The sequence below is a fragment of the Oryctolagus cuniculus genome, chromosome 5 (assembly GCF_964237555.1).
Source record: "Oryctolagus cuniculus chromosome 5, mOryCun1.1, whole genome shotgun sequence".
Classification (NCBI taxonomy): Eukaryota; Metazoa; Chordata; class Mammalia; order Lagomorpha; family Leporidae; genus Oryctolagus; species Oryctolagus cuniculus.
In genome coordinates this window covers 113266382-113293520 of record NC_091436.1, presented here as the reverse complement: position 1 = coordinate 113293520, position 27139 = coordinate 113266382, and the positions used below count along the sequence as shown (strand labels likewise).

The 27139-nt window shown below is 39.7% G+C and overlaps 1 long non-coding RNA gene and 1 pseudogene across 1 annotated transcript; one reads left to right on the top strand and one right to left on the bottom strand.

Moving 5' to 3' along the window:
• Positions 1-946: 946 nt before the first annotated feature.
• Positions 947-1751, bottom strand: LOC100357747 (kit ligand pseudogene; annotated as a pseudogene).
• A 16410-nt stretch (positions 1752-18161) lies between these two features.
• LOC103349780 (uncharacterized) lies at positions 18162-23235 on the top strand. Its single transcript, XR_517916.3, has 2 exons — positions 18162-18240; positions 22714-23235. It is a non-coding gene; the product is annotated as an uncharacterized lncRNA (long non-coding RNA).
• The last annotated feature ends 3904 nt before the right edge of the window (positions 23236-27139 follow it).

Here is a 27139-nt window from a genome sequence, read left to right as displayed (position 1 = left end):
TAACCTGTATGCCTGCCTACTTCTTTCCCCCCTCAGAGACTCCATCCCTTAATCCTAAGGGAAGTTGATGGATGTCAAATCATCTCTTCTGTAACTGCTTCCTGCTTATGAGGGGCATAGTGCAGCCCCTGCCTATCCAGGGTCTGGAAGTCTCTGTCTAATCCTATCTAATGAATTTGTTGTGTGAGCTGGAGCAGTCTCAGTCATTGCCAATGTCTGTGTCCCCTGCATGGTCAGTTACCCCCAGAAGATTTTACTTTCTATGAGTCTCCCCTCTGCCCAGGCTTCATTGTTCTAATTCAGTACTGCCCCCCCCTCTTGCATGCATAGAACCATTTTTCTAGTGGGATATGGGAGAGCATGGCTTATATCAGGAAGAGATCAAGATTCGACCCATATGGTTAATCATCAACTGCAAAGCTGACCTGTTGTCTCATGTGATCACTTAGTTCCCACTGCTTTCTACATCATACAGTGGCTGATGTTTGAGTTTTTGCTAAATTTTTTCTAGATCCCTTTGAAAAAATTTATTACCCCCACTATTCAGGCTGAAATCTAGTTGCAGAGACAAGGATAACTACAGGCTTCAGGGTGTCACGGAAGAATAGAGCTCTGTGGTTTTTCAACATTTAGATATTTCTGGAGCCTTCTCTCCCAACACCAATTGCAAGTTCTAAATGAGACCACAAGACCCCCAGATCCTTAAAATAGAGTCCTGCTCCATGCAAGGTCTTCTTTATAAATGATTAACTCCGTGCCAGCTTCACAGTAAACACTCTGTTCCAATTTCTGAATCATCTGTATAAAGTCATGGGTAGCAAGAACAGATAAAGATGAAATCTGTCACTTCAGAGAGAATATGAATTTGTTTAAAGCTGCTTCATTTATGAAGCAAACATGAACTGTTACCAATGTACAAAAGTAGCAGTGTTGAAACAAACCATAATTATACTTCTTGAAACTCTTTTTGCAACATACTTATCTCATTATCCTCTTCATTACTCTGTATATTTTCAACTGTCCTTGTAAGATTTGGTTGTTCCTTCTTCCAGTATAAGGCTCCAAAAGCAAAACCAATTACAAGAGAAAAGAATACTGGCAAAGCCATGGCTGCCCATTGTAGGCTGGAGTCGCCAATGAAACTTGCATCCTTGCTGTTACTGCTACAGCCGTCATTCCTAAGGGAGTGGGATGCAACGGGATAACATAAATGGTTTTGTGACGCTGACTCTGGAGTCTTTCTCAGAACTTAATAATGAAGAAACCACCCAATCACTAGTTTCAGATACCACCATAAAGTCCTTGAAGGCATCGATGGATCCATTAAAAATTCTAAAGAATTGTTCAGTAGTAAAGGGCCTGGGTTTGGACCTCTCAGATGATACTTTTACATTCTTAGTGAGTTTTCTTCCACGCACTCCACAAGGTCATCCACTATTTTCCCAAGTTTGTCTATGATAGAATAATTACTCAAGCCTTCAGAAACATTTGAAAACTTATCCAGAAGGTTAGTCAAGCTGACTGACAGCTGTATTACCATCTCATGTATCCAACAATGACTTGGCAAAATGTCCATCCCGGGGACATAGTTGAGGGTTATCATTATCATATAATCTTTTGGAAGATTTGCCACCAATTTTGTGATGTCTTTTACATTATCAGTCACATGATTCCCAAAGATCGCCTTAGTTTTGACAAGAGGATTAAATGGGAAGTGTTGAAGATAAATCAAAAGTTCGTGTCTTCTTCATAAGGAAAGGCAAAGTTGCAGTCCATCCCAGCCAGCAGTGTGGTGACTCCCGATTAGCTGTTCTGGAGCTCCACCATATTGCAGAAGCAGTAGCAGTCAATCCAAGCATTGGGTAGCTTGAGTGCTGCACTCTCTCCATGGCTCGTGTTGTACACAGCGCTCCAGGTCCTGGCACGAGGCAGCAAGTGAAGCCTAATGTTCTCCCTAAGGACAATCTTTATGCTTCATTCACTCAATGAGAACCTATCAAATACTTATTTTATTTATCTTAATTGATTCAATCCAAAAGAAATATTTTGAGTACCTGTAGTACTAAAGTTAACAGATTTACCCTAAGAATTAAAGTCATTAAGACCCAATTGTTGCTGTCAAGGAGATAAACAGAAAAAGCAGACTGGAAAATAGAATTTAAGGCAGAATAGTACAATCATGTGGTAAGCAGAATAAATGGCCCCCAAAGACATCCATATCCTAATCCTTGGAACCTATGAACATGTTACCTAACAATGCAAGGGGAATTCTGAAGATGTGATTAAAGATTTTGACATAAAGAGTTATCTTGGATCACCCAGGTATACCCACTGTAATCCAAAGTGTTATTATTATAAGTGAAAGAAAGAATCAGGGATGTCCAAGTGACAGAAAGATTTGAAGATGCTATCTATGGCTGTTGGCTTTGAAGACAGAAGAAGGGACCACAAACCAAGGAATGCAGGCATCCTCTAGAAGCTGATGGATGAGGAAACAGACTCTGCTAGAACCTCCAGAGAGGAACACAACCCTACCAACAGCTTAGTGCTAAGCCAGTAAGCCCCATTTCAGACGTCTGATCTCCAGAATTTAAGATAATAAACTTGTGTTCTTTTAAGTCACTAAGTGTGTGATAATTTTTTATAGCAACAAGAAGAAACTTAGTGAAAGGAACAAGATTACTTCCGACTTGAGATATCAAGAAGAGATCTCTGGAGGAGATAAAATAGAAATATGGCAGAGATCACTATTTCTGCATGCTTTAGATCTGTACTGTCCCACAGAGTAGTCACCAGCCACATACTGACTATTTAAATGTAAATGAACTAAAAACAAATACTTACATTAGCTAAGGTGTGGAAACAACCTAACTGAACATTGAAAGGCAAATGAACAAATAAAATGTGGTTACATAGATTGAAATTTGGAAAAGGAAATTCTACAATGCAGAACACCATGGATGCTGTGCTCTGCATGCTCACATACATTCATGTGTTGAAACATAATTCCCTCTGTGATGGTATGAAGATGTGGGGTCACTGGGGAAGTGATTACGTCATGAAGGTTCTTCTTTCATGAATAGGTTATTGTGCAACGTAAGAGCTGCAGGGAACTAGTTTAGGCCCCTTTTCACCCTTGTAGCTTCCAGCATGTGAGGAAACAGCAAGATGGCCCTCATCAGACACAAAATCCTGGTGCCTTGATCCTAGACTTCTAAGCCCCCTGAGCTGTGAAAAAAAAATGAATTTATGTTCTTTATTAATTACCAAATCTACACAATTGGACAAAGACAACAGGTGAACTTTGAGGACTTTGTATTATGTCAACCAAGTCAATCACCCAAAGACAAATACTGCATGAGTCCATTTATTCTTACATTAGGTATCTAAAAGGAGCTAAATTCACTGAATCAAAGAAGGTAATCATGGTTTTCAGGGGTCAGGAAAAGGGTAAATGGGGAGTTGCTACTCAAAGGTCATAAAGCTTATTTAATTCAAGCAAGATGAAAAATCTGTAGCGATCTACTCTACAACATTGTATCTGTAGCCAACAGCAATGTATTTTACACTTAAAAATCTGGTGAGGGTAGATATCACATTGAGTATGCTTACTGAAATAAAATAGGTTTTTTTAATATCATTGCTTTTAAAAGTAATATTTTAAATTCAGTTCTCTGCTGCATTAGTCAAATATCCAATGCTCAATAGCCATAGATGGCTAGTGGACACTCTATTGAACAGAATAGATATAGAGCATTTTCTTCATAGCAAATTCTTTGGACAGTCTGGCTGAAAGTCTGTAAGAACTGCACTAATTTCCATAGTTACTCTGTGATGCGATATGCTTCTGATTTACTATCTTGGCCAATATGGAGGAAAGACAGATGGAAAAGACGCATAAATTTCCATTCGACCTTCAATTGTGTCTTAATCACTCTCAGCCTTTTATATCTTTTTAATGCATGTCACTTGCACTTTTAAAGAGTTATCTAATCCCATTATCCTGATAGTTCCTACTCCTCTTTATTTTAAGTAACTGATACATCAGACCAGCTAGTTCATTCCTTCTATTGGTGTAGCACCCCAGCTCACCACTGGTGACTTTTCAAAATTGGATCACAAATTTCTGCCACTTGAAGGCCCACATCTCCCACCACCAGGAATAGAGGCCTCGATGCCACTGGAACACATCCAGTTTAAAACTATTATTTTGTCATAGCTTTCTTGTGTCACTCCTGCAACCACCTGCTGCAGGTTGCAGCACTTAACATGCAGAATGCTCATTAGAGAGTTTAGAGAGCACCTTTGGATGGCCCAGATCCAACATGCATCAGGTAATCCTTCGTGGAGTTCTGGAACTAAATGGCTATTACAGTTGCCCTATGTTGGGCTCTAATACACAGAACGTCATAACTCTGCCTCTGTCATTAGATGTGGGATAACCTAGGATAGGCATTGACCATAGGCTAGATAGCTCTCCATAGTTAAGGCAATGCATGATAGAACTAACAACTGAAAGATATTTACTAACAATGATCCCAAGCATCTGTATCAAGAAGTATCTTCTGAAGAAGATCTGGGCAATTTATTTCCATATCCTTTCATAACTCTCCTTGGAATAGAAACTTGACAACTGAATGGACTTTTGTCTACTTTGTTCATCTTTAGTACTCAGCCCCTAGAACACTGCCTAACATAGCATGACATTACTTCTTCATCTGCATAGACAGAGGAAAGATTGGATAGTGGATGGATGGATGGATGGATGGATGGATAAATGGATGATGATAGATTAAGTGCAAAATAAAGAATTCATTACTTACACATCTGTAATGATATAATCATACAGTGGCTTTTGTAAAGCAAAAGCTGTATTATTGTTTATACATTGAAGGCTCTGAAACTCTAAAATCAATAAAAGTTAGTGAATGAAAAAAGCCAGGGAGTTGCAAGGTAAGTTACTTGGAGTGTGAATTAAGTGCAGCAAGAATTTGGTAAAAAGAAACTAAGTTTATGTATGCAGAAAGGCCAAGAAATGGAGGACTTAAGGAAGAAAATTGAAATAATTGACATGATTCCTGTAGAAATATCCCAGCTCACTTTGGACCACTTTGGAAAAGCAAAGTTCATGTCTTCTGGCTCCTACTACAGAAAGACTTAAAGCAAGAGGTCTCAGCTCTGGCTGCAGATTAGACCAGTGGGGAGTTTATAAAATACTAATGCCCATGGCCCCACCCAAATGAACTGAATTAGAATCTCTAGGAGAAGAGTTTGAGTACCAGTATTTTTTATACCCCCACATGATGCTATATATCCATCCAAGGTTGAGAACCACTGTCTTAAAGGCATACTGATGTCCAACAAGCAGGTAAGTAGAAGTAAAGTTACCAATATTGATATTGTGCCTGATAATTATTTAATTAGGATTATTACTGACAAAGAAGTTCACTAAAGATAACCATTCTGATATTACAAAAATGTTTCTTTTTTATTTTTATAGAAATTACTTAGAAGCCATTTACAAATATATGACAGCAGCCAGGATAAATTGTGTTACTAGTTGAGTAGGTCTCAGTGAAAAGCCAAAGGGGTGTACTGAGAATAAATGAAGTCTTCAAATAGTTCATAAAAAATGGAATTAAAAGATAAGTTAATTTTGTTGCAAAATACTTTCAAATGCATGCATACATATTTTCATGAACATTTTAAAGATAGCTTATAGGCTGGCGCCACCACTCACTTGGCTAGTCCTCCACCTGTGGTGCTGGCACCCCAGGTTCTAGTCCCGGTTGGGGCACCGGATTCTGTCCTGGTTGCTCCTCTTTCAGTCCAGCTCTCTGCTGTGGCCCAGGAGGACAGTGGAGGGTGGCCCAAGTGCTTGGGCCCTGCACCCGCATGGGAGACCAGGAGGAAGACCTGGTTCCTGGCTTCGGATCTGCGCAGCACGCCGGCCATGGCAGCCATTTGGGGAGTGAACCAACGGAAGGAAGACCTTTCTCTCTGTCTCTCTCTCTCACTGTCTAACTCTGCCTGCCAAAAAAAAAAAAAGATAGCTTATATACATGAATTTCAATTTTCCTGCATCAAAGTTAACTTTTAAGTCCATGTTTCCACAAACTTTTTAAAATCCCTTTGCACACATTCATTTATATTCTTACATATAACATTATTATAGCTACAATATTGTTACACAATGCTTAAAATATTGCATATATTCATGCTTTAAAAAATGAATACATTTTTCCTTCTGCCAAAAATCTATTTAGCCCATAAACACACGTGAGTAGTTATGTAAAACATGGACATCCTGGCACAGTTACAGTAAATTAACAGATACCTAACACTCAAGAGCCAAAAATAATAAACAATTATTCATTTTTAAGACTTATGACAGATTTAGTAATGAAGCATCAATGCATCCTAAAAGCACCATTTCCATAAAGAGAAAACTTCCAAAACTCCTAATGTTACCCCTTTGAACACTCGTCTGATAGAATACAGTGATTCTTTCCCCAAGAGGAATGTACAAAGATGGTGAGCAGAAAGAATAAACTGTGAAAAGGCAACTCTTGGATTCGTGTGTAGGAACTAGTTCCAGGACATGAGTTGCTGAGAACTTGAGCTCCTAACGTAATCAGGGAGTAGTCCAGATCAGGGCCTCTGGGCAAGGAGTCATTTGGGCTCCTATAATGCCACCCTACTATTATAATGCCTGCTCAAGTTCCTTATCAGATAAGCAATGAAAAGCAGGAAGAACACTGAGAAGAATGCTATTAGAACCCTTTATAATAGGAGCTAAAGAAAAATTACAATCCATACTTTCCTGAGAGAGTACCTTTCCTTTAAGTGGACTGACAATACAAGTCTAGGTTTTTATAACAAAGTACCAGCATTTTTCTCTACTTTTGAAGACAACAGCCACCTAACATCTGTAACTTGTGTGTGTGTGTGTGTGTGTGTGTGTGTGTGTAGTTTCAAAAAGCTTTTCGAAGACCAAATTAAATGTATGAACTTTTTGGTGACCGTTTTTTTTTTCATAAGCTATGAAAAATTCATATTTGAAAAAAACTATGCATGGATTTAAAAAAAACTTGCACCACAATAACTTATACTCTTTTTTTGGACAGGTAGAGTTATAGACAGTGAAAGAGAGAGAGAGAGAAAGAGAGAAAGGTCTTCCTTCCGTTGATTCACTCCCCAAATGGCTGCCACAGCCAGCACTGTGCCGATCTGAAGCCAGGAGCCAGGAACTTCTTCCTGGTCTCCCATGCCAGTGCAGGGGCCCAAGCACTTGGTCCATCCTCCATTGCCTTCCCGGGCCACAGCAGAGAACTGGAGTGGAAGAGGAGCAACCAGAACTAGAACCCGGCACCCATATGGGATGCCAGCACCACAGGCGGAGGATTAACCTAGTGTACCACGGTGCCGACACAATAACTCATACTTTTCACTATATTATTTTTTGATTTGCTTTTTTGAGACACAGACAAAGAGACCTCCCATCCATTGTTCACTCCCCAAATGCTTACAAAGACCATGGCTGGAACAAGGCTGAAAGTTAAGAACTCAATTGAGGCCTCTCCCCTGCTGCCTCTCAGAGTTTATATTGGCAGGAACCAGGAGCTGCAGTTGGAAATCAAACCCACGGACTCTGATATGGAATGCAAGCATCTTAACATCTGTGCCAAATGCCTACCCCACTAACATAAAATGCTAACAACACTGAAAAGCTTCTAAGGTACACTCAGCTTCCATAGTGTCCAACTCAGAATCTCCTATTAGAGTTTTATGTGTCTCATTTTTGATTTTAACATGGAAAGAAAGATAAGGATATTGTGATATTATGGTTATTCTTAGTGCATTCTCCAAATGGAACAAAAGCAACAAGTCTCCCTTTTAATTTCGAATTAGTGCAGAGCTGCTTTCTACATATAGTAACTGTAAACCACGAGAGAGCCACTAGAGGGCAATAGAGCAACATAAATGCTCTGGTATTTTGCATTTGCTTCTCTAGTGCAATATACTTGTAGACAAAAATCTTTAGAATCTGAGCACTTTCAATATTATGGGATGTTCCTTAAAACACAGGAAGATAATTGTTCAAAAATCAATCAACTAAGAACTATTTAAGGCCAGTCAGTGCAGTAAGTGTTGTAGATATCTTGTCTGTAAACAAGGCAAATGCATGAATGCAAACTCAAACTGAATTTTCAGCCAGATATCCTACTATACAATAAAGCACACTTACATTTTGTTCCCTTTTTAAGCGTATGGTCTCAGGAAGAGGCCCCGAGGTATTCTCTAAGCATAGTGGCTGTTTTCCACCTGTGAAGGTCCTCACCCTTCTTCACCCCTACCCTCCCAGCCTTGGATCCCACAAGAGCAGATAATGCACATGCTGGCAATCACCTCTGAGGTAGCTTCATATGAAGGCTCTAAGTAAATGTGGCCAAGGATGGCAGGCTGAACCAATAAAATTCTCATTCTGGAATTTAAATGTATATCCATGGAGAGAATCAATCAGTTCGTTGCAGGAATGTAAACAAGAAGAAAACAGAATCCTTCTTCTGAGGGGCCACTAGAATAGTCCTGCAGACGTGGGCTGAGTCTCAAAGCTTTCCCATTTCCAAACCACAGTTGCTATTCCTCCTTAGAGGCTATTTCCTAGCTTCCTTTGAATTCTTCTCTCCGGCTCTCTCTCTCCTCATAACCCTTCATTTTCCCTCTCCCTTTCTGTTTTTGCACATGGATAGTTCCAATTCTTGAGTCGAGCTCATCAGTTCCCTTTTCTTTCCACCTGAATAGGGAGCTTAACAGCATACAATAAGGGCTGGCATGTAATCAATACACAGTTATTCTCAGGTGTTGAAACTTAACTAAAAAGTGATCACTGTTAATTATAAGAGTGGGAATAAGAGAGGGAAGAGATGTGCAATTCAGGACATGCTCAAGCTGACTTACCTCAAACGGTAGAGTTAGAAACATACCAGGGGATTCCAATTCAATCCCATCAAGGTGGCATGTACCAATGCCATCTCACTAGTCCAAGTGATCAATTTCTGTTCACAATTGATCATAATGATAGACTAAGAGCCAAAGGGAGCACATAAACAAGACTAGTGTCTGCAAATACTAGCTGATAGAATAAAAAAGGGAAAGTACGATCCAACATGGGAAGTGAGATACACAGCAGACCCATAGAATGGCAGATGTCCTAAACAGCACTCTGGCCTCAGAATCAGCCCTTAAGGCAAGCGGATCTGGCTGAAAAGCCCATGAGAGTATTACAGGCATGGAAAACCAAGACACTCTGGAAAAAAAAAAAAAAACACCTAAATGAAATATCTCCACGAGTGAGATCCCAGTGGAAAGAACATGTCATCAAAGAAGGAGGCACCTTTCTCTGAAGGGAGGAGAGAACTTCCACTTTGACTACGACCTTGCCTAAATATGATCAGAGTTGCTGAACTCAAAAGGCTTCCATAGCATTGGCAGCTCATGACAAGAGCCTAGGGTGATTACTGGCACCATAAACAAGAGTGTCAATTTGTTAAGTCAACAACAGGAGTCACTGTGCACTTACTCCTCATGAAGGATCTCTGTCCTTAATGTGCTGTACATTGTGATTTAATGCTATAACTAGTACTCAAACAGTATTTTTCACTTTGTGTTTCTATGTGGGTGCAAACTGTTGAAATCTTTACTTAATATATGCTAAACTGATCTTCTGTATATAAAGAGAATTGAAAATGAATCTTGATGTGAATGGAAGGGGGGAGGGAGAGGGAGAGGGGAGGGTTGTGGGTGGGAGGAAAGTTATGGTGGGGGGGAGCCATTGTAATCCATAAGCTGTACTTTGGAAATTTATATTCATTAAAAAAGTTTAAAAAAAAAAAGGGCTGGCATGGTCGCACAGCAATTAAGCACAACTCACAACATCCACATAGGCATCCACATAGGACCTTCAGTTTGAGTTCTGGCTGCTCTGCTTCAAATCTAGCCTCCTGCTAGTGGGCTGGGAAAGCAGCAGCAGATGACCCCTATACTTGGGTTCCTGCTCCCACGTGGAAGACCCAGATTGAGTTACTGGTTTCTAGCTTCGGGCTGGCCAAACCCTGGCTTGTGGGCATTTGGGGAGTGAACCAAAGGATAGAAGATATCGCTTGCTCTCCTCCCCCCCCGTCCTCACCCCCTGTCTGCCTTTCAAATAAGTCTTTTTTTTATTAAACTCCACTGTAGTTAATAATAATATATACCTGAATTTTGTTACGAGAGTATCTATCAAGTATTTTTCCTGCAAACGAGTAATTACATGAGATGACAGATATGTTCATTAGTTTGATTGTAATCACTTTACAATGTATATGTATATCAAAACATCACAATACATACATCATGTATATCCAATATTATTTGTCAATCACACCTCAATAAATCTGGGGGAGTTCATCTACATTAAGTACTTGGCCAATGCTAGCCAGTTTCTTTTTTAATTTATGCTTTGAATTGGCAAATAAAAATCATATATTTATGTTCTACAACATGTTTTGACATATGTTATATATTATGGAATGGCTAATTCAACAATCTATTTAACATATACATTATCTCACATACTTACAACCTTTTTGTGGTGAGAACAAAATCTAATCTCTTGATAATTTTCAACTATACTATAATTTGTTATGAGTAGTAGTCACCACAACATACAAAAGCTTCCAGTGAACATATTGCTAACCAATTTTCTTTTTTGCTTATGGTACTGCATTGCAATTGTGTGGGCATATCCTTGAATTACCATGGAGTAAAATTACAATTTTATTGATGCTCTAAGAAAAACTACAAATAAAAACACAATTTAATTTTAAGTTCAACATTCTTATATTCAAAAAACAATTGCGGCTTTATAAGAATATTTCAAAAGATTAAATAATTTGACTTCTTTTTTTATTTGACAGGTAGAATTATAGCCAGTGAGAGAGACACAGAGAGAAAGGTCTTCCTTTTTTTTTTTTTTTTTTGGCTTTTTAATATATTTGAATTTATTGCTGGCAAAAATAAAAATTAGTAATATAATAATAAGTTTCTTATTAAAATAAAGTAATAATGAATTTCTTAAAAATTTAGTAGATATGTGGAATATGGAAACATACTAATTATTTGTTTTTTTTGGTTGGTTACACCAAAAACTATGGGTGAGGGTGGGCATCTGGCCCAGCAGTGAAAATGCAGGTCCCGTGTTCCATATCCGAGTGCCTGGGTTTCAGTTCCAGCTCTAGTCCCTAATTTCAGTTTTCTTTTTTTTTTAACTTTTATTTAATGCATATAAATTTCCAAAGTATGGCTTATGGATTACAATGGCTTCCCCCCCATAACGTCCCTCCCACCCGCAACCCTCCCCTTTCCCATTCCCTCTCCCCTTCCATTCACATGAGGATTCATTTTCAATTCTCTTTATATACAGAAGATCAATTTAGCATACATTAAGTAAAGATTTCAACAGTTTGCTCCCACACAGAAACATAAAGTGAAAAATAATAGATGATTTTTTAAATGATGATGAAATCAGATCAGACCTATTGTCATGTTTAATCCCAGTGAGAGTCAAGTTGGGAATTGATAATTTCTTCTTCTTTTTTTTTTTTTTTTTTTTTACAGAAGATCAGTTTAGTATACATTAAGTAAAGCTTTCAACAGTTTGCACCCACATAGAAACACAAAGTGAAATATACTGTTTGAGTACTCATTATAGCATTAAGTCTCAATGTACAGCACATTAAGGACAGAGATCCTACATGAGGAGTAAGTGCACAGTGACTCCTGTTGTTGACTTAACAAATTGACACTCCTGTTTATGGCATCAGTAATCTCCCTATGCTCCAGTCATGAGTTTCCAAGGCTATGGAAGCCCTTGAGTTCTCCGACTCTTATCTTGTTTAGACAAGGTCATAGTCAAAGTGGAGGTTCTCTCCTCCCTTCAGAGAAAGGTACCTCCTTCTTTGAAGACCTGTCTTTCCACTGGGATCTCACTTGTGGAGATATTTCATTTAGGTGTTTGTTTGTTTGTTTTTGTTTTTGTTTTGCCAGAGTGTCTTGGTTTTCCATGCCTGAAATACTCTCATGGGCTTTTCAGCCAGATCGGAATGCCTTTAGGGCTGATTCTGAGGCCAGAGTGCTATTTAGGACATCCGTCATTCTATGAGTCTGCTGAGTATCTCGCTTCCCATGTTGGATCACTCTCCTCTTTATTTATTCTATCAGTTAGTACCAAAAAGTAAACCTGTTGAAGTGAAATGGACACTGAGAAATGGTGACTTGATCAGCATAGCCCTGACTGTTAATGAACAACTTAATACATTATCCCTCTTAGTAGTTTTTTTTTGTCTGTTCTACTTAATATGACTGGTTTAATTCTGTAATTAATACACAGTTATTCTTAAGTGTTGAAATTTAACTGAAATGTGATCCCTGTTAAACATAAGAGTGGGAATAAGAGAGGGAAGAGATGTACAATTTGGGACATGCTCAAGCTGACTTGCCCCAAATGGTAGAGTTAGAAACATACCAGGGAACTCCAATTCAATCCCATCAAGGTGGCATGTACCAATGCCATCTCACTAGTCCAAGTGATCAATTTCTGTTCACAATTGATCATAATGAAAGGACTAAGAGTCAAAGGGAGCACATAAACAAGTCTAGAAAGGTCTTCCTTCTGTTGGTTCACTCCCCAAATGGCTGCTATTGCTGGCGCTGCGCCCATCTGAAGCCAGGAGCCAGGTGCTTTTTCCTGGTCTCCCATGTGGGTACAGGAGCCCAAATACTTGGGCCATCCTCCAGTGCCCTCCCGGGCCATAGCAGAGAGCTGGACTGGAAGAGGAGCAACCGGATCTAAAACCCAGCGCCCATATGGGATGCTGGCACCTCAGGCAGAAGATCAATCAAGTGAGCCACGGCGCCGGCCCCAAATAATTTGACTTCTAAATTCAAGCAGCTGGAGAGAAAATATAAACGTATCAAGCCCAGCCTACTCACTAAGGCACATGACTTCTACAGAAGTGATGTCTAGGATTTGAAAATGGAAACCCCAGGACTGGCATTGTGGCACAGCAGGGTAAGCCCCAACCTGTGATGCTGACATCCAACATGAGCACGGGTTTAAATACTGACTGCTTCGCTTGCAGTCCAGCTTCCTGTTAATATACCTGGGAAAGCAGCCAAAGATGGCCCAAGCGCTTGGACCCTTGAAACTCCTGTGGGAGCCTAGGATGTGGTTTCAGGCTCCTGGTTCCACACTGGCCCAGCCCCAACCATCACAACCATCTGGGGAGTGAATCAGTGGATGGAAGATCTCTCCCTCTCTCTCTTTCTCTCCCTCTCTGTCTCTCTCCCTCTCCTTCTTACATATTCTCTCTCTCCTCTCTCTAATAAATAAAATAAATCTCTTAGAAAAAGAAAAGCGCAACCTCGAGGAGTGCCTCATTCTTATGCTAGTCCACACTCAACCTTGAAAAATTCATCAAAATTATCATCTAAGTGTACCTACCAGCTTTTTTTCCAGGTAAGATCTCATCTGTGACTGAGTTCACCTCTTTCTCCAGATTTCAGGGTGGTGGTTTGCTCCTCAACATCAGTTCTATGATAGGTTAGATAAAATGATCATTGTGTTTCAGTTTATTCTGGTTTTTTTTTTTTTTTTACTCTTGTAATAACAAATGTTGACATCCAAGCTCTTTACATGTCAGAACTAAAACTACAAAGTTCAGAAATGATTTACTAAGCACTGACTGCACTATGCAAAATCCTTTATGAGCTTCTGTCCCTTTTTTCTCCCAATAACAATGTGGTTCCCTGCTGCAACCTGGTGTACAGCCACCATTGTGCCTTGCTGCAACCATTGGAAGATCCCTGGGTGATTCTTCCTTGTTATGGGAAGATTTTAATTCCTTAGTTGCACTATTTTTTGTCATAACATTTACACATTTTGAAATCCATGTCTGTGAGACTTCCAATATCTCATCCTTTAAATTCCTTGACCTCTACCCTCTTCACAGTTAACCATACCCTTCCTGTCTCAGCTCCCAGTTCCAAACCAATGGCATGTTTCCCATTACAAATAACTGAATCCCTTCATGATCTCAATTACAAACATATCATGTTCTGACTGCCACTTTGCATCCCTCCAGCTGAATCCCTCCAAAACTTCTACTCCATAGAGTCTTTAGTGGTAACAGATGTATGATACATTAATTCTACTTTGATTGTCCCTTGCCACCTTCACAATCTACTTTCTTCCACACCCATATTCTATCATTATAAGCATGCCCATGAAAATAGCCACAAATCCTTTTCTTCTTCATTATACTTTCCTACTACAATTCCTCTCTCATGAAATAGTACCTACTCTCGGGGGCCAGCAACGTGGCTCACTTGGTTAACCCTCTGCCTACAGCACCAGCATCCCATATGGGCACCAGGTTCTAGTCCTGGCTGCTCCTCTTCCAGCCCAGCTCTCTGCTGTGGCCCAGGAGGGGAGTAGAGGATGGCCCAAGTGCTTGGACCCCTGCACCCACATAGGAGGCTGGCAGGAGGCATCTGGTTCCTGGTTTCAGATCGGTGCAGCGCTGGCCATGGCAGCCATTTGGGGATGAACCAGCAGATGGAAGACCTTTCTCTCAGTCTCTCACTCACTCTCTGTCAAATAAATAAAAAAAAAGAAATAGTACCTACTCCTAACCTGTACCTGTGAAGGTGGAAAGTGATGAATAAAAATAACCAACCTTTCTGACTGCTCATATACTAAAGATGTGTAAACTACTCCTTAATGCTACTTGGAAATCCAATTGTACTTTCTAGTTCATTCACTTGCTCATTCTGCTAAACCCTTTTCTGTAGTTTGTCTTTCCCCAAACCATCAACACTTTCACAGTCCTCCTGATTCTCAGATGATGGAAACAGCTTCTGCTTCTATTTCAAGAGGAAAAAACTATCAACAGAAAGTTGCCATTCTCACTCACCACTCCGTCTATCCACTTACCCTGAAATGGTGCCCAAATTTTCTGCTTTAAAGGTTCTTGTATCTAACTTAGCTTTCCCATGTGTGCATTGAATCCTTCCCTCTTAGTTTCTCCAGCACTGATCTCTTGACAACATCATTTTTTCCTTCTCTAATAGATTATTCCCATCAACATACAAACATGTTATAAAGTATCTCAAATTAAGAAAGTGTGCTTGGAGAGAATAGCAAGATATACTTCAAGTCTTAAGAAAAATAAACTGTCAACCCAGAATACTATATCATGCAAAGCTCTCATTTATGAATAAAGGTGAAATAAAGACCTCCCATAACAAAGAGAAATAGGAAGAATTTGTCACCACCCATTCAGCCTTGCAAAAGTTGCGTAAGGATGTGCTGCACACAGAAACTCAGAAACATAATCATCACTATAAAAGAAGGTGAATGCAGAAAATCTCCCAGTAAAAATACAAAAAAAATCCAAATTAAAAAATAGGAATATTTATGGAAAAATGGCAGGGCAAAATCGTTACTTACAAATAGTCATCTTAAATTTAAATGCCCCGGTGCTGCGGCTCACTAAGCTAATCCTCCACCTTGCGGCGCCAGCACACCGGGTTCTAGTCCCGGTCAGGGTGCCGGATTCTGTCCCAGTTGCCCCTCTTCCAGGCCAGCTCTCTGCTGTGGCCAGGGAGTGCAGTGGAGGATGGCCCAAGTGCTTGTGCCCTGCACCCCATGGGAGACCAGGATAAGTACCTGGCTCCTGCCATCGGATCAGCGTGGTGCGCCGGCCGCAGCGCACCGGCCGTGGTGGCCATTGGAGGGTGAACCAACGGCAAAGGAAGACCTTTCTCTCTGTCTCTCTCTCTCTTACTGTCCACTCTGTCTGTCATAAAAAAAAAAAAATTTAAATGGCCTCAACTCTCCAGTTAAAAGACAGATGGCTGAATGGATTGAAAAATAAAACACATCTATTTGTTGCCTGTAAGAAAACATCTCACCAACAATACATCAGAAAAATCATTCATCCAGACCAAGTGGGGTTTATCCCTGGTATGCAAGGATGGTTCAACATTCACAAATCAATTAAAGTAATACATTACATTAACAACATGAAGAACAAAAACCATATGATTATCTCAATAGATAGAAAGCATTTGATAAAATACAACACCCTTTCATGATGAAAACTCTAAGCAAATTAGGTATAGAAGGAACATTCCTCAACAGAATCAAGGCAATTTATGACAAACCCAAAATATTGGCCAGAATCCTATTGAATGGGGGAAAAGTTAGAAGCATTCCCACTGACATCTGGAACCAGACAAGAATGCCCACTCTCAACATGGCTATTGAATATAGTCCTGAAAGTTCCAGCCAGAGCCATTAGGCAAGAAAAAGAAATAAAAGGGATGCAAATTAAGAAAGACGAAGTTAAACTATCCCTATTTGCAGATGACATGATTCTATATATAGGGGATCCAAAAGACTCCACTAAGACACTATTAGAACTCATAGAAAGTTTGGTAAAGTAACAGGATATAAAATCAAGATACAAAAATCAACAGCCTTCGTATACACAGACAATGCCAAGGCTGAGAAAGAACTTCTAAGATCAATCCCATTCACAATAGCTACTAAAAAAATCATACTGTCTTCTATAGTGGCTTTACCAGTTTACTTTCCCACCAACAGTGGATTAGGGTACCTTTTTCCCTACATCCTTGCCAGCATTTGTTATTTGTTGATTCTGTATGAAATCCATTCTAACTGAGGTGAGGTGAAACTTCATTGTGGTTTTGATTTGCATTTCTTTGAAAGCTAGTGATCCTGAACATTTTTTCATGTGTCTGTTGGCCATTTGATTTTCTCTTTTGAAAAATGGCTGCACCCCCATGAATATTGCAGCTAATTTCACAATAGCTAAGACATGGAATCAACCCAAATGACTGTCATCTGGAGACTGGATAAAGAAATTATGGGATATGTACACTATGGAATACTACATATTGGTAAAAAAAAATGAAATCCAGTCATTTTCAACAAAACAGATGAATCTGGAAAGCATCATACTGAGTGAAATAAGCCAGTCCCAAAGGGACAAATAGCATATGTTTTCCCTGATCTGTGATAACTTATAAAGCACCTAAAAGGCAGTCTGTAGAAGTGAAATTGACACTTTGAGATACAATGACTTGAATAGCCCTTGTCTTGACTGTTGAGGAAGAACTTTTTTTTCATACTATCTGTTGAACCTTAACACAGAGTTAATCATATGTGTATAAAATGAATTGAAAATAGAACTCAGTAAAAAATAAAGGTGGCGGCTGGCGCTGCAGCTCAATAGACTAATCCTCCACCTTGCGGTGCCAGCACACCGGGTTCTAGTCCTGGTCGGGGCGCTGGATTCTTTCCCAGTTGCCCCTCTTCCAGGCCAGCTCTCTGCTGTGGCCCGGGAAGGCAGTGGAGGATGGCCCAAGTGCTTGGGCCCTGCACCCCATGGGAGACCAGGAGAAGCACCTGCCTCCTGCCATCGGATCAGCGCGGTGCGCCGGCCGCAGCGCGCCAGCCGTGGTGGCCATTGGAGGGTGAACCAACGGCAAAAGGAAGACCTTTCTCTCTGTCTCTCTCTCTCACTATCCACTCTGCCTGTCAAAAAATAAATAAATAAATAAAGGTGGCAATAATGGAGAGAGGAATAAGAGAGGTGTGAGTATCGGTGGGAGGGTGGGCATGGTGTGAAGAATCACCATGTTCCTCAAGTTGTAATTATGAAGTGCATGAAGTTTGTAATTGTAAAGCTGTATAGTTCTTCATATATTCCTATGGACTTATTTCTAAGGGTACAGTTAAAAAACTTGCTATGGGACCCAAGACCCCATAATCTAGGTGGTTAAAAATACCATCTTAAGTGTTAAAGTGATCATGTGGATAGGATTAAGTGTTAAAGTGATATTATATATAGGATTAAGAGTTAATGTGAACATATAAATATGATTAAGTATCTGATAATAATAATAGAATAATAGGATTAAAAAGGAGTGAATGCTCTGACATTGGAAGCAGTCCACACAGCAGACTCACAAAAGCACAATTGCTCTAAGTAGCATTATGACCTCAGAATCAGTCCTTAAGGCATTCTGATCTAGTTGAAAACCCCACAAGAACATGACAGGCATGGAAAGCCAGGACACTGTGGTAATAAATGTCCTACATGAAGGAACTTGGTAGGTGAGACCCCAGTGGAAAGAAGTGGTCATCAAACAAGGAGACACTTCTCTCTGCAGGCAAGAAAGAATCTCTAATTTGCTTATGGCCTTGTCTAAATACTGATGGATGGAGTTTGCAGATTCAAAAGGCTTCCATAGCCTAAGCAGCTTATGTCAAGAGCTTTGGGTGATCACTGATGTCACACATAAGAGTGATAATTATTAAATCAACAACAGGAGACACTGTGCACTAACTTCCCATGCAGGACCTCTGTCCTCAATGAGTTGTATTATGAGAGTTAACAGTAAAACTTGTTCTCAAACATTTATATCATTTTAGTGTATTAAGTGGAAAATATCCTTATGTTTCATAAGTTTTAGTTATGTGTAAGTGTCCAACTCCATTGCTTGTTTTCTTAGGTGTTTCCTTAATTAATGATAAAACTTCTCAAGCACTTACTTTCTTTTAATGTATTAAATGGAGGATATTCTTAAGTCTTCTAAGTTACAGTTATGTCTAAGTGCTTGCAAAAGATGCATCATCTTGGATGCTTCTTTAATGCTAATTAAGTTTCTAAAAAAAGAGTGAAATTAACTTGGAGATGCAATGATTTTGAACAGCTCTCCTCTCGACTATTCAGGAACAGTTTGTTTTGCTTTCTTTCAAATTGTTGAACACTTTACTTAGTATGGAGTTGATTTTCTGTGTATAAAATTAATTGAAAATGGATCTTACTGGTAATGGGACTGGGAATGGGAGAGGAAGGTGGAGGAGGAGTGGGAGTGTGGGTGGGAGAGTGGGTATGGGGAAGAATCACTATATTCCTAAAGTTGTACTTATGAAATGTGTGAAGTTTGTATTCCTTAAATAAAAGGTTTCTTTGGGAGAATGTGCACAGAGGACAAAAAAATCATTTATCTGTACACTTATATGCATTTCTTGGTATGTGTACTGTATTTAAATAAAATGTTTAAACAATCCAGAAAAAAAAAATAAAGAAAGCATGCGTCTAGTATTGACCCCTCTATCTCATTTATTTAGGTCTACTTTTCAATGCAACTTTTTGAATGGGGGCAATGCTAAATTTAAGAACTGTCAAAAGGATAAGAATTATAAATATGATCAAAGCTGTAGTGCAGCTAACTGCACCTGTTGTCTGAAATTCCCCCCCACCACTCCCCTCCCTATCTCTTTCATTCTGTCTCTCTCTGCCTCTCACTAACAAACTCATTGAGGCTTTTACCTCAGCTCCAAAACCATTCTTTCCATAATCATCCCTGAACACAATGCTGTCTCATCAAATACTCAGTTCTCATTTTCTGCCCACTTTGACCTTACAGCAACACTTAACTCTGTAAATGCCACCTCCCCATTTCAGCACTCTATTTACTTTGCAGGTAGGGTGTCCTCCTACTTGGTTTTCCGCTATTGTTTTGAGATTTCTTCTCACCCCTACATTATCAAGGAATAAGTCAGAAACATTTAATTATTTGTCACTCTGTTTAGTTAGTTTTCATGCAGAAGTTTCTGCATATGTCTGGTTGGCAGAGTAGAGAGACAGAGAAGCTGGGAAAAGTACAGAATCAAATAGTAGGTGTTTTTATACATTGGGTAAACTGATTAGTTGACAGAAAAAAAGATCAGCAGTATGTCTTTGAATAAACTGACCAGGGGTAGCAAAGAAAAAATTTCAGTTATTTGCATAGCTTCCATGAAATCTTGAGAGTTGAGCCATGGAGCGCACCTGAAAGGTTGTCACACGTACCATCTGCCCGGATCCTCGGCATCTCTACCATAATTAGACCAAATCTGTACTATTGCCCTCATTTGAATTTTTTCCTTCTCCAAAGACTTTGGGTCATCTCAAACTTCTTCTCTTTTTAACTAGTTAATAGTGGCTTCCTTAAGTCTCACATCTTTAATATCATCTAGATACTGACAATCCCACATTCCTGTATCTAATGAGCTATTTAACATCTCTTGGATATTAAAGAAGCCTCTCAATGTAACACATATCCCAAACTGGTATCTTGCCTTATACCACTCCTAAGTTGTTCCTCCCATCCTCACTGCCGTCAACAGGAACTCCATCCTTCTAAATACAAGGGTCCAACTCTCTAAAGTTATTCTTGATACTTTTCTTCATCTTACACCCCTTAGCTAACTCTTCAGCAAATTCTGTTGACTCTACCTCCAAAATATATCTGAAATGTAATCTTTTCTCTTTACTTCCTTCTAATTATCAGAAACTCTCTCCTACATTAGTACAGTAACATCCTAAATGATCTCCCTAATTCTTCCTTTTCATTTTTCTGCCAGAGTACTTTCAATTTATGATACCACTTTAAAATAATATAATGATAGTTCTTAACTCAAAGCTCTCTAGTGACTTCCCATTTCATGCATAGTAAACATCAAAGTTCCCCAACAATAACCCCTGAGTGCCTGTATTCATATGTACGCACTTATATACACACATACATCACTCTGATTATCTTCTATTTCTCATCTTCTGACTTCCCCTATTCCTGCCTCCTGGCCTACTTCTAATTTCTGCAACTCAAGCAATAAGGACCCCCATCAGATTTTACATTTCACATACACTGTTTCCTTTGTCTGGAAATCTCTTTCCTTTTATATCATATTGCTTGTACCTTCATATCTTTCAGACTCATACTCAATTTTCACTTTCATTAAAAAAACTAATACTCTCCCTCCTTTCTGCATTGTTTTATATTTTCCATTTGACTTCCTATACATCAAAATATTTATAATCAACATATACCCAGTGAAATATAAACTCCATAAGAGTGAATTTGCTTGCTTTATTTACTGTTTTATTCTTAATGCCCAGAAGACTGCCTAGACTCAGTGAGCATCAGGTACATGTTAATTGAAAGAATACTAATTTTTATAGATGAGGAAACCAAATTTTATAGGTGACACATTTAGCTTTTCCACTAGGAGTTCAAAACTGACAGAAATTGCAGAGCTTATAATTATTCATATAGTTTCATCATAACACAGTTGGGAGTTAATTCTTCATGAATCTCTCATGTTTCTGCACATCTTATTAGTAAATTGTTCCCGACTGCATTTTCAAGAATATTTGTAAAGTTATCAGTTTTAGAAATTGAAATAATATCTCCCTCTAGAACAAAGGACAGGGTGCTCACTTCGGCAGCACATATACTAGAACAAGGGACAGGAATGCTTTTGCCCATTATAAAACATGTGTGTTCCCAAAGGTCAGTGTTTCTTTCTTAGGATAAAGCCTAAGGCACCAACCTGGACACATTGCATCAGCGCCAAGGAAATCTGCAGCAAGGATAACTAATGTAAATATGCTACTTGCTGTACCATAATTCACAGTCCTTTTTGTCTTTGAGCCAGCTACCTTCTGCTAGCATTCTTATAACTGAGCAGGTTAACCTGTAAGCTGAGCAGAAGATAAAAACGCAGACCTTTCATAGTTTGACAAACACTATCCTGCTGTACTCTGTGTACCAAGTGAATCCCTGAAGTTTATAGCTCAAATTCCTAGCAACCCTAAACTTACTCAAAATATTCAATTTAATTAGCCTTTATTTAATTATCCATACCACCTATGTAGTTGGCTGTAGATGAAATGGTTAATCCTTTAGTTATGCTGGTATTTAATCCAAAATGCCAGGTAAATCCTTTAAAATCATGTTTTCCAATAGTCTGATGAAAAAATAACAAGTTGAACATTCAAAGACTACAACTGTTTAAATTCTCAAGTACTTTTTAAAATTCATCACTCATTTGTGTGTGATTAAGGAATATTTAACCAGAAATTTTAGATATGGTATGAATATCAGTTTTCTGATATTTTTCTTGAAAATAACTTTTTTTTTGGACAGGAAGAGTCAGACAGAGAGAGAGAGAGAGACAGAGAGAAAGGTCTTTCTTCCATTGGTTCACCCCCCAAACGGTTGCTGCGGCCAGCGCACTGTGCCTATCCAAAGCTAGGAGCCAGGTGCTTCCTCCTGGTCTCCCATGCGGGTGCAGGGCTTATAGCTAATTGGGAACAAACTTATAAATATGCTTCAAACGATGTCATAATTCTAGGGTGAATGTTACCCCTTTAATGTAGGTAACTTTTACAAAATGTTCAGTCTAAAACAGAAGAAAGCACTCAGTTTACATGGCAATATTATATTGTTAGTGTACTGCAATTAATAAGATAAATATATATGCATACTTAAGCATTTAATGATTTGAATAATTATTACTATTATGTAGCCAAAAGTAAAAATCTTAGAAATCACTTTTCACTAAAATTAATAGTGCATCTGTGTTGTGCCTGTGCTTATACACATGAAACTACCAAAATGGCAGTCTCACAAGCAAAGGCTCCTTCTGCTTTAGCCATAGCTGTGTTCAAGCACCTAATATATTGAATAAATTTGAGAAGCAGCAAGTGCAAGAGAGTCCCTCTGACTTTCCCCTACTCTTTCTCCCTTCAGCAGGTCAGAAAATACAGAAAGGATTTTCTGGCCGTCCCTTGAAGCCAGTCATAAGATCATGAGGGGAAAGTCATCTTCCTCCTACCTGCAAGAAAGGAGCATCCTTATCTCTGAAGATGATGGTCACAGAGAAGAATATGAACAAACAGGCCTGGCCAAGTTTTCCCCACTATATTACCATTGAACCATGCCCTTTTAAACCGACCCATTTCTCCACAACTCTCTAACTAAGCGAAACAATATTTTGTTTTGTCTTTGCCGAAGCAAGCATAACAATACTCAAGTTCACCTTATTCTTTAGGCCTTCATTTCCTTATAGAGGAGCGAAACATGACATAGTTATATACAATGTCTAAATTATCTTATTAATATACTAGAAGTACGTAGGGTCCCATGACTGTCCAGATTGAAGGATGGAAGATATCTGGTTCTAATAGAACCTTGATCCTATGTGAGAGTATGTAGGTTGGTTTCCCTTCTCATGTCATGTAAAACTGGTTATCAAATAAACCTGGATGCTTCTCTCCTGTTAATCTGTCTTTAATTAAAGGGGCCTCAGCCATAAACCTGAGATAGGTAGAGGAAAAGATAAGTTCTGCCACAAATCATATTTAATTAATATTAGTTGCAATAACTAATTAATGATTTTAACACAAAACAAGGGAAATCTGAGGAAACACGTGATTCTAAATCACACGTGATTAAATATGAAGTCTTTTTTTTTTTTTTTTTTTGACAGGCAGAGTTAGTGAGAGACAGAAAGACAGAGAGAAAGGTCTTCCTTTTTCCATTGGATCACCCCCCAGATGGCCGCTAGGGCCAGCGCGCTGTGCCAATCCAAAGCCAGGAGCTAGGTGCTTCCTCCTGGTCTCTCATGTGGGTGCAGGGCCCAAGCACTTGAGCCATCCTCCACTGCCTTCCTGGGCCACAGCAGAGAGCTGGACTGAAGAGGAGCAACTGGGACAGAATCCAGCGCCCCAACCGGGAGTAGAACCTGGGGTGCCAGGGCCGCAGTCGGAGGATTAGCCAAGTGAGCCGCGGCGCTGGCTGACATGATGTGTTTCATTTCCAAAGCTCTTCACACATGTAATTCACAAAGTAATTAACTGCACATATATTTATCATAAAACAGATAATTGAGTTTAGAAAATCTTTTAATCATTCTAATAGTGATCAGTGTAGTAATTTTGAATAGTTGCATTCTTCAATTAGTGTTAATTTAGTGTATTAATATAATTCAAATATATTAATTCAAGCAACCTAGGAAATTATAAAACAGTACTGAGTTACAAACAATAGGATGGCTGGCGCCGCAGCTCAATAGGCTAATCCTCCTCCTAGCGGCGCCGGCACACCGGGTTCTAGTCCCGGTCAGGGCACCGGATTCTGTCCCGGTTGCCCCTCTTCCAGGCCAGCTCTCTGCTGTGGCCCAGGAAGGCAGTGGAGGATGGCTTCAGATTGGCGTGTCTCTGGCCATTGTGGCCATCTGGGGAGTGAACCAGCAGATGGAAGACCTCTCTCTCTCTCTCTCTCTCTCTCTCTCTCTGTCTCTCTCTCTCTCTATCTCTGCCTCTCCTCTCTCTGTGTAACTCTGACTTCCAAATAATAATATTTAAAATAAAGAATATTTCACAGATATTATTGATTCATTTTTATGATCCTCTTGATTCTAAACAAATATCATTCACATAGTAAAGATTTAAAAGCCTAAGAGTTATGAGGAAAACAAAGAAAGTAGATGACAAGGCTTTGACCACAAGATGCTTCTAAAGTCTGCTTGAGCAGAAAATATGTGTACCCTGTAAATGAAATTGCAAAGTTGACAAATAAAGGCTCTACTGAAAAAGAGCTATAAAATTAAAGAAACAATTAGGTGACTTCTTGAATAATTACATGCCCTCACTGCCACCAGGGTGCAAAGAAGGGAACAACTGTCCCTGGGAGTAGGGGGCAGTGGTAAAAGGAATCATACGTAAAAAGCATTTAGAGGAAAGAGAAATGGAGTTTGACTTGACACCCTGCTTGAATGCAGAAAGAATGACATATGGCTGTTGCCTGTACTATTTTAGAGACAAAAAAGATATCTTAAGAAGAGCAGACAACAGTACCCAGCCCTGCTAGAAAAAACATCTAGAATACCTCCCCAGCCTCATCAAATTTTTTCATTAAGTGGCCTTGGGTCTCAGAGAAGCCAAGATACATGATTGAACACACAAAATTAGGTAGTGGAGTGGCTAGAAATAAAACAGGGTTCCATCTCCCAAGCACTTCCTCTTCCTGTTCCACCATTCTGCCTCCCTAACATAAATAAAGCTAAATCCCAAGAGAGTCTCACCCTCTGCAGGGAAAGCACATTTGATTTATGAGACAAAAGTATATTCTTCCTAGAGAAAGTTTAAAATTTAAGCAAAAAGGCAAATAAAATAGAATAGCCAAAATAATCTTCAGTGAGAAAACCTTTACTCAGCTTTAAGACTCGTGAAACTTTTGCTCAACTTCAAGGCTATGGTTATCAAGACAATGTAGTCCCAGTGAATGAAATGACAAACAGATCAGTGGAACTGAAGTATACCCCCAGACACAACAAGTACAGTGAGGGTCCCAGGATCTTTATCACATGAAAGAGAAGATAACTTTTTTACATTGTTTCAATCAATTGTATTGAGGTATAATTTACACAGAATACTGCAGCCCTGATTCAACAATTTTTGACAGATTTATGAACCTGTGTAATCATTATCATAATGTTCTACATTTTCATCACCCTCAAAGTTCCTTGTGTCTCTTTGCTGTCAATCCCTCCTCAAACCCAGGCAACTACTGATACGCTTTTTATCACTAGAGATAGGTTATGCATTTTTTGGAATTTTCTACACATAGACTGATCCTGTGTATAGTCTTTTGTGTCTGGCATAATCACTAGCGAAATATTGAAAACCTTTACTTTGAGGCTGGGAATGAGATAGGGATGTTGACAACTACTGCTTCAATGAACACTGTACTAAAGTATTTAGTCAGTGATGTTGTTGAGGTGGATTCGTCTGAGAGGAGGAGCATGGTAGGGGCAAGAGGTGTGAAGTCACCACACAGACCCCGGGAGCTGGCTGAAAGCAGGCCAGAGGTGAGCAGCCCACAGACTCATTTATTTCAGTTGGTACAGCAGCTTAAATAGCCAAGGCAGCCAATCCAGTCAAGGGGCAGTTTATGACCTACCCAATCACAGCCTGTTGCCAGGCAGTATCTTTGAAGCCATCCAATCACAGCCTGTTGCCAGGCAGGTTTCGAAGGCATTCCTGAGTAACTGATGCTCGCTTGCCAGTGGCCATCTTGGCATGGTCTTCTCATTCCACCACATTTCACCCTTTTCATTTATTTTTGAGCAACAGGAAGCATGATTCTTGGCCATACCATTGTTGACCCCATTTCCATGTGGTCTCCATATGCAGCTGTGCCTGTCTTAGGTTGTCCTCCAAAGGATCTTACCCATCATTGACTAACCAGCACTCAAAATGGGAGACCACAGGAGTGCTTGCTCAGATAGGGATAGGAATGAGGAACAATGGTAATCAGGAATTGCATGACCACATGCAGGCTATGGGCCATTTGAGTGGCTGACTGGAGCTAAGTGGTGTATAAAACAGTAACAGATGTGGCTATGGGCAGTTTCTCAGGGTAGGACGATAGGGCAGGTGTGCCCGCTAACAAGGCGGACTCTCAGTCTTATTCAGCTGGTTCTGGTTGACTGTCAGTTGCAGGCTTGATGTTTCTGGCTGGTACCCAAATTGGCTGTCCCGCATTCTCTGGAAAGACACAAGCATATCCTCGGCCCTTGGTTAGCAGAAGGTGTGGTTCCTTCCATTCTCCTGTCAGGGGGTCTTTCCACCTAACCATAGGGGCTGGGGTCTGGGAAGAAAAGGATCCCCAGTGTTTATAAGCTGGGCTGATCCCTTGGGAATCAAAAGTAAGAAAATTGATAGTGAAGAGGACCTCATTCAAAGCAAGCTGTGAGTCTGGGGAAATATGATTGTTTTTCTGTCTTTGTAAGAGATCTTTAATTGTCCTATGAATTCTTTCAATGATTGCCTGTCCCTGTGGGTTGTATGGGATAACTGTGGCAGACTGTATGTTCCACGACCTCAGGAAGGAATTAAATTCCTGTGATGTATACGCTGGCCCGTTATCAGTCTTTATGGTCCAGGGGACACCAAGGACCAGCATGGCTGACTTAACTGCCTTTATCACATTACTAGCCTTTTCTCCAGGTTGGGCTGTTGCAAATACAGCCTTTGAATAAGCATCTACCACCACATGGACAAACTTAAGTTTACTAAAGAAGTTAATGTGGGTGATATCCACTTGCCAGAGCTTATTAGGAGCAAGGCCTCGCGGATTCACTCCTGCTTGTTGCAGTGGGCCTAACGGGGTG